Genomic DNA, 9,354 nt, shown 5'->3' on the forward strand with positions numbered 1-9,354 from the left:
TGCAAACAGCTCTTTTTAGAAGCTTATATACGTAGATACTATGATGGATTTGGGGCAAAAGACTACGTATATTTTTAGCTAATTGACAATGATCACTTCACATACTATACAGACTATGTTGTTAGTACATTGTTCATAATTAACCCAAAATATTTACTCAAAATATTAACCCAAAATATTTTACTGACCAAGTTCTCAAACAGTTTTGCCTTAGGTTATAATTGAGCCCATACCCTTTGTACATAAGTTTGGTCAGAAATGTAAATGCAGAAATATATGTCAACCTTTGCTATACATATAAGTCTAGCGGGTCATTTTAAAAACCTAGGGGCTTGAAATGATCCAGCTGTTTTCACTGTCCTAGCTGTAATGGTCCTCTGATTATTCACTTTAATCATATATGGGCATTGCTGCCCAGTACAACCAAGTAAGTATTAAAGGAAGAACACACATGAAGTATGATCTGATTTGGTTCATCTGGATAGTACATTAATCCAAAGCATTCCTGTGCAGTATATCTACGTCTAGAAAAATGACAGAATTAGTAATGTGCAAGAAAGCATTCTAGATATGGGATAAAACTGGTAGATATTGAAAGTATACGGACTTGGAGAGCTACTTTGCATGTACAGTGTATGGATCCTCTACAGCCTACCGTCTGGAGTGGTCCCTAAACACAATAATTGTACAAATGAGTGTTGTCCAGTTTCACAATGATAACCTTCAATTGAAAGCAGGGTAACAATTATGAAAATAGACTTCACTCCCATGTACAGTGATTGCATGGAAAGCTGAATCACATCAAACTGCTGCCAGACCAGGGATGCAGAGTCTCCTCCTGGGGTCCCCAGAGGCCACATCTGATTCCACCCACTTTTCCCCAGCCAACAATGTTGGATGGTTTCCTAGCTGTTGTGGATTCCCCCCTCCCCCGCTCATTCTAAAAGGCTGAAATGCCTCTCCTAAAGGTGAATTACTGTCAGTAAGTGCCCTAAACTAAAATGTGCTGGTATTTTTTGTACTTTGGGCCCAGTTCTTTTTTGTCTTGGAATGCTCTCCCTTTCCCCCCAAGAGCCTCTCCAAAATGGAATTTGGCGTTGGGCTGGAAGAGGCCCGACACCCCTGCTCCAAATGATCCACAGGTATGCTTGACACATGATTACCACTGGCAGTGTGAGCTAGCATTGAAAATCTTTAACTTATGACTTAGATACCTATAATATTTGTTCACTCCTCTCCCCTCCCACCCCTTCTTACCAGAGTTCAAATATATTCCTTTTAGTAATATAAAATCATCTGAGAAATAAGATGAATCACAGCCATATCCTTGGCAGTATTACATAACTGCTATATTTTACATATAAGCATGTAAAATTAAAAACATACATAGCCTTCCCACTCATGGGATTTTGTTATAAGTAGGTATGTTTGTTGTCACAAGGCGTTATCCAGTTCAGATTGTAGCCTGCAAACCACCCAGAGAACTTCAGCTATGGGGTAGTATAGAAATGAAATAAATAAAACAAATATCACATTTTGAATTATCTGAAGAATTTAAAATAAAAAGTTATAGAAGGTGTCACAAGCTAGTAACAATTTATAGAAGTTAGAGAAAAAGTTGTTAGAAACATTTCCAATTGTGTAGTGACTTAGTTTTCCTTAACGTTGAACCAAAAAGAAAAGAAAAAATATTTTCTTGTGTATAACATTACAGTAACAAGTAAAGCTGATGTTTTGAAATCAAAAGCATGTAAAAAAATACTTTTGAGACAAATCTTTTTTTAAAAAAAGAAGACACATCTTCAGAACAAGTCCATTTAACTGTTTGGTGTCTACTTCTAATAACAACAAAGGGAATGTGTGCAACTGGTTCACATAGTAAGCCTGTGTGCACGAGTTGCTGGGGAACAAGGGTGGGAGGGTGCTGTTGCACCATGTCCTACCTTGTTGATCCCTGGTCGACAGCTGGTTGGCCACTGTGTGAACAGAGTGCTGGACTAGATGGACCCTTGGTCTGATCCAACATGGCACTACTTATGTTCTTATTGGCTGAAATCCTATTTCAACACTTCTATAGAATGGAAAAGGTTTTCTAAGCACCTGTAAACTTATTGTTTGGCCATGGGATTCCATACATAGATCAGGAATGAACAACCAGGTCACATACTTCCCCATCTCTTGGCCATTTTGCTCATTATTGGTAGATGTGAACACCTGAACTAAGTAGATCCTGTGATGAATGCAAGGCTTCTCTGGTTCAGCCATTTGTTTCTAACTATGGTAAGAGAGGAGAGAAGGGGATGTGTGAGCTCATGGGTGGAAGCAGAGAGACAAAGTAAAACTTCAGCAGGCTCTAAGTATGCATACTGATCACTTCTTTTTCTGCTGACATACCTTGAAGTGTTGCCCAATCAAGGATAATTTAGCTTAAAGTGGGTGATAGACATGCTTTTGAGCATGATACCTTTTTAGTAAAGTATATTGCATGCTTATCTATCAAAACATTTTGATTGGTGGAAATTGAACTGCTCTAAATAAGCAAATGCTGTTTTAAAAGAGCAACAATATTCTGCCATAACGATCCACTGTACTGCAGTTGTTCTGTAAATGGTACTCTGGAACTATTGGAAGAATAGCATACTGTAATTTTTAAATAAGGGAACAAATTCTAAAAGAGACAGAACAGTAGTGTGGCACTCAGTGGTGCAAGGATACTCTTCATATGAATTACATAACTCAACAGAATCCTTTGTATTCTCTGCATGGTGTTAACATGTCTGAGTTGCTAGCTCAGTCACTATTTAGAAAATGTGTGGTATGCATTTCTGTAAAAATGTGGCAGGCGTGGAACTGACTGTGGAGTTCTGACCCTTGTAGAAATTTAAAACATGGTGATGCAATCCTTACACTGTGCAATGTATAAGGCAGGTGCATTTGATCTGAGGACAAGACACTTTCCCTTAACTGGTATTAGGAAACTCAGATTATAGGTGTTATATTTCAGCCTAGCAGAGGCACATCACAGTAGTTTTCTTTTAAATATTTTGCTTGCTGACCAAAAACTGTGTTCAGTTGGAATAATAAGGGTGTATTCTCTTGTCATACACTCAGAACATTCATACTTTAACTGGTTTGTAGATTAATATATACCCAGGTTCTGGTAGGTAGTTCTGGGAAGAAGTAACTTCAAGCAACAATATACAATCTAAGTTGTGAGGAGGGAAGGTTTTATATATATGATGCTAAGTAAACTCTTTGTAAAAAAATAAAAATATGCAAGTGCAATAATTTAAAGAGGTCTTAACTTTGCATTTATAAATTATAAATACTGTACATGGTATGTAATTTTTTTCATGTATTCATTTGCAGTCTTTGTATTTTAAACTTAAATCTTTACTATTACGTTTGTATAATAGAACATATAATCATTTATTATGGTGTAGGTAAGTTGTAAATAAATTTGCAAAACCAAACAGCCAGAACATAAGCATATCTGCAGGTCCTATTGTTTCTGCTTTAACAGCTGGCTGTAGTGCAGCAAGGCATCTTCTGTGGATATGTAATTATACATATAAATATATGTATGATACATAAAATATTTAGAACTGTTCATAGTTTCAATTGAATTATACATACAAATATACAAATACACACATACATCCACACACATGTTGTGAATATTACAGAATATAGAGGTTTTTTAAAAAATAATAATTCTTTGTGTACATTTTTGTTATCATTTCAGGGTGGGGGAGACTAATGGTTAGTGTGAGTGTATGTATGTGTGTGAGTCTGACAATAAGAGAAGCAGAAGCTGCATAAATAGTTTAATATTGTGCAAGGCAGAGATGTACACCTCAAATTATTACTAATTTAAGTGGGCTGCCATGAGAAATTATCCACAGGAATTAGTTTTGTTTGTTTTGTCTGGTGGCCATAAGATATTTTGGTTATATAACATGACATTAAAAAATATTGAGTTATGTTATTTTTATAATCCATTCTGTGCTAACCTTTTTTCACAAAACCCCCCAAGCCAATAAACATTGCTTTTTCTCTCTGTTTCAGTAGCACATGGCTGTCTTCCCTTGTACCCTACCGCTCTCTACTCTCCACTTTTCTCTCCCTTGTTCTACCTTACACGTGTTTTAATTATACAACCATAGAAAACAGCTTTATGCTAAGTTATACCATTGACCCATTACGACCAATGCCATTTACATTGACAATAACTTTCCTGACCTTAGGCAGAGGTCTCACCTAACCCTGCTGCCTGGGATCCTTTAACTGAGAAGCCAAGGATTAAATATGGAACTGTGCGTTTGCTCTGCCGCAGCAAAAGACCTCTTCCCATTCAATATGTTTCCTCTACTTTGATCTTCACCCGTACTCTTCTCTTCCTAACCACGTTTGGCAACAAAAGCACACCAGATTTTCCCTCTTCCAGCAATTTACATTAGCGGAGACGTATCAGACTCAAATGGGCTGGAAAAACTGGCCCCAGCTCAACCATTCACATCTGAATCCAGGGAGGGGAAGATCAGTTTTGATGCATTGCTTCAGGCATTCTTCCATCCACACCATGTTACCTCCATGATGTGGAAAAGAACCACATAAAACAGGCATTTGGAATTCCACATTTGCGCAGCAAATAGGGAGGGAACTGCAATTAGGACGCGGGCTTTGTATTATGCAGGTCTGGCGAAAAGTTCTTGTGAATGAGGCCTTTAACATAATTAGAAATAGTAATATAGAGGACTAGACAAAAACAATGCTCGATTAAAAAAATACTTGAGTTAGGAATCAAAATGTAAGGCATTCTTATTGGGTGAACTCTGCAATCCTTTGCATGTGTACTCAAAAGTAAGCCGCATTGATTTTAATTGGATGTGTTCCCAAGCATGTGATCATAGAACTGCAGTTTAAAGGAGAAAATGTTTTGAGGGCTAATATCACCCAGAGGCATTGGGTTGGATTTAGAAACATACATTTGCATAAACATTCAGGAGAATTTCTATAAATGTTTAGTTGGTACTTAATACCTTCCAGGCTTAGTCAAATTAATATATTGGTAGAGGAAAATGCTGGACATACGATTCCAGGGGAGCAATATCACTTTTTCTGGTGATGTTCAAATATCAATAACAATTAGACCCCTATAAAGAATGAAGTTTAAAAAACAACAGGTTATTCTTACTGCTATATCTGTTGATTATCTTATTTGGATATATGAAGAGGATACTAAATTGGTAACAATAATTAACACAGACACATTTACTAGCTATAGATGGAAGAAGATTAAACAATCCTTTATAAAGAAATTGAAGAAGAATTTGAGACATGATCTTTATGTCCAAACTTATAAAAGTGATAAAATTAATGACCAATGCATAGAAAAATTTGAGTATTTTATATTGAAATCACAGGGTTCACGATGTGGTACAACCTTTATGTTTTGTTGGAGAAAATTAGATTTTCAGATATGCACTCATTTCCCATTTTCTTTTAAAGTAAAACAAAAACAAGCACACTAAAATATACAGTATGATTTAGATATGTGTAAGACTAATCATTTTATGTGTATCTGAAGAATTTTTGGAGAAGCAAAACCAACCAAACAAAAACAAAAATCCGACCTACCCCCAAAAGCATATTGTTTGCCTTATTTTCAGAAGATGTTTGAAAAATTAAGGGTCTTCCTAAGGCCAGACTAGATGTGATATTAGTTGAATGCATGCTTTATTAACATGCACATTAATATATGTATATAACTAACCACGAGGGGGCAGTGGCATCAGAACATGTGGGATGGGGAGGGAGAATTTTACCCTTCTGCTGCTCTAGTCCCAGTGAAAATCATCCCACAAGCTATTTGCATCACATGGAAGCCTCCATTGGGACCAATGAGGTTTCCTTACTGCCAATGCAAATAGCAGCTCTAGGGCGATGATATTCATCAGTATTGGGGGAGCAGAAGTTTAAACTCTCTCTTCCCCACCCCCAGGAGTGTTGATGCTTCTTCATCCCCTGCCCATGGCTGTTATTATTTACATCTAGTTTTGACCCCCAACGTGAGATGTGTTTTAAGAGTATTTGTTGCTCCTCTTGCATTCTTTGTAATTCTTATTCATTTATTCAGATGATGCTTCTAAAAAGCCACCTGTATTTTGCAATTGCACGCATTTCTACCCTAGTCATCTGTCCACTCACTGTGAGCTTTGGCCTAGCTATTCACCTTCCCTGTATTGTTCATATATGTGTCTACTATACAGGGTCATTATAGTGAATGTGACTATTGTAAAAAATGGAGCCTGATGTAATGGAGGGCACATTGTAGAATGTGATTCTAGTCCAGCCCTCCTAGGGTCCCAGTCCACTTCTCTGGAGTTCCCCAGATGACCAACTTTTCTCCAACTGCCAATTGGCCACCGATTATCTGGCATTTTTTATTTATTTTCGCTTTTGTGCCTCCTTGACCCCATCACAATCTCAAAGGTTGAAATGGCTCTCCTAAGGCTTAGAGCATCTCTACATTAAGGAGAAATTGTGTTGCTTACCCGGGTCTTTGTGCTTCCTGGTTCTTTGGCACAGTTGTTATGGGCTGCATTACATAGGTGGAGAGAGGTGGCCACATGCTTTGAACTGAATACCTCCCATCTTTTCATTTCTATTGAGACAGTGCCATCTAGTGGCAAAAGAACCTGTTTTTTTCTAGATATTACAATAATAATAATAATAATAATAATAATAATAATAATTTATTTGTTACCTGCCTCTCCTTCTGAATCGAGGCGGGGTACAACACAAATGAAAACACCATAAAATACATATAACTAATTAAAACATTTAAAACTAATACATTATTAAAAGCAGCACATTATTAAAAAAAGGCATCTTAAAATTCAACTGGGTAGGCCTGCCAGAAGAGATCAGTCTTTATGGCTTTCTTAAATTCTGGAAGACTGATAAGTTGACGAATCTCTCCCGGCAAGCCATTCCACAAACTGGGAGCGGCAGAAGAAAAGGTCCTCTGGGTAAGGTGGTTCTTTTCATAGCGGGATTTCCAGGGGATACCACAGGAGACATCCTGGTCATTGATGACATAATGTAATGGAACTGAAAACTTCTGCAAATTACAGACATGCAATAAATTCCTCATTTAGCAGAGCTCTTAGTTATTGGCAGTAAGAGCTTTAAGCTAAAATATAATGGTATTTTTTGAGGGGCACCCCTTTTTCCTTTGTCCCCAGCCATCACTGGAATGCAGCCTCTAAAAACCTCCAAAATTGAATTTGGCCTTCAGGCTGAAAGAGGTTCTCCACTCCTACTGTAGGAGATAAGATGTTCAATCACTTCATATTTTGGATTCATCAGTAAGCTCTAGAAAAAAAAGTACTGACAGTCTTGGTGATGTATTTTCAAAGCAACTTATCAATTTGTCCTATAACCCTTTCTGTGGGTGATTTAATTTGTGACAGTTCTTTAAATTTAGGGAAAACACAAATATAATTCAAAAACAGCTTCCTTCCCTGAGAGAGATGCTAAGTAAAATATATTCATTAACTGTTCTTAGAGTTCCTTATAAAACATTTAAGTTTGTCCAAGCTAACACGATCCCCATGAACAATCCTGAATTCATCATACTCTATGAGCTTTTAAAAAATATTATTAATGTCATCATTCTTTTGCTACAATTAAGGCAGGATCTACATTACTACTTTAAAGTACTTTATAACAGTTTTGTCAACTGTTGGGGCCCAGGACACACTCCATATACAGTTGTCAAAACTTATAAAGCGCTTTAAAGCAGTAGTGTAGATCTGGCCTAGTGATGTTAAGTATTTATTATTCCAACCTTTATATTCATGAAAAGCATTGATGAATTCCATGGGTATCAGCTATTGGTTGAATTATCTGCCATCTCTCTACCTAACATTTTTGGTGTCAATACAAGTTGTTTTCTTTTGCATGCATGGTTATCTTTTGGAGCACAATGTGTTCTTACACCACAAACTTATTACGGGGGTTAGATTCATCTCATACCTGTAGTAAAATATACAACCAAAAGCATAAAATATATGATAAAAAGAAGAAAATGTGTGAGATGTTATGTCCTGGGTAGGGCATGTCCACACAGGGTTGTTTATGTTATTTATGTATTCCTGAAATCTGTGGTTTCCTGGTGTAGGATACCATCCACTCTCACCAAAAGAGGGAACTGCCTGGAGAACTGGACCAACAAGGAACACCTCTTAATGGTAATAAGTCAAAAAAGGTAAGCAGTACTCCAGGTCAGGTTTGCTCACTGACCTTAGCAACTTGCGACTCTATTTTGTAGCCAGCTACAAACCTCCTATGACAGCCTTTTTAGTCATTTCCACCATATGTCTTACTTTGCCCCAAAGTGACTAGCAGTGTCTGACAAACAAATTATCACAACTGGCCATGCTTAACTTTCGGTTAATTATGAATCCAGTATGAGAACTTGGAAAGGCTATCCTATTTTGGGAAATTTGCTAAGTTATTCAGCCATTTCCAACCAGCTTGTCCAACAAGCAAAGCAGATAGATAGATAGATAGATAGATAGATAGATAGATAGATAGATAGATAGATAGATAGATAATCAAAGAAAGCTCTCATGGTAAGGTGACATCTAGGAACTGAGGCTTTGCATTTGATCAGGCATGTTCAGTCCTGCATTGTTGCTTAACAGCCGCAGAGACTAAGCAGAACTTGGAATGTTTGATTGGTTTCCTTGGTAATGAACCAGCATAAAAGGAGCGGTTATGCTGGATACGTTGTGGAGTTTGTGAAATGTAAGTTAGTTCTCAGTTTAAATGTGACTCTCCTTTAATGTTTATGGATTTGTTAGATTACTGGGCATATGCCAGTCCTTTTCTGTTTTGGGGAAGAGTTCTATTGCAGATGCAGGATCATGTAAAATTAATCAGCAGGGTAAAAAGTAAGATCCAGCAAAAGCGCACACTGATCTTGCTGTTTACTTCAAGCCAGAATTGTTAATGGGACTAGTAATACTTGTTATTTTTAATTTAAATATAATGGAAGAAAAGAGAAAATCATCTTTTGAACCTAGCTATGCTGTTGTATATATGGAATTTACCTAAAATGATCAGAGTAATGAAATATGCTTAGCATATTCCTATGTTTTCAACACCTCCCATTTACAAAGTGATAGGAAAATAACTGTTGGGAGGGATGTCAGACCTTCACACTGGTGTTCCATCAATTCCATTACATTATGGGGCTGCCACATCTGGGTAACATAAACAGAACTTATTAACTAGGCCTTGGTCAGTTACTAAAAGCGATACAAAGTTATTTGTATATTCTAG

The sequence above is a fragment of the Elgaria multicarinata genome, chromosome 4 (genome assembly GCF_023053635.1).
Source record: "Elgaria multicarinata webbii isolate HBS135686 ecotype San Diego chromosome 4, rElgMul1.1.pri, whole genome shotgun sequence".
NCBI lineage: Eukaryota > Metazoa > Chordata > Lepidosauria > Squamata > Anguidae > Elgaria > Elgaria multicarinata.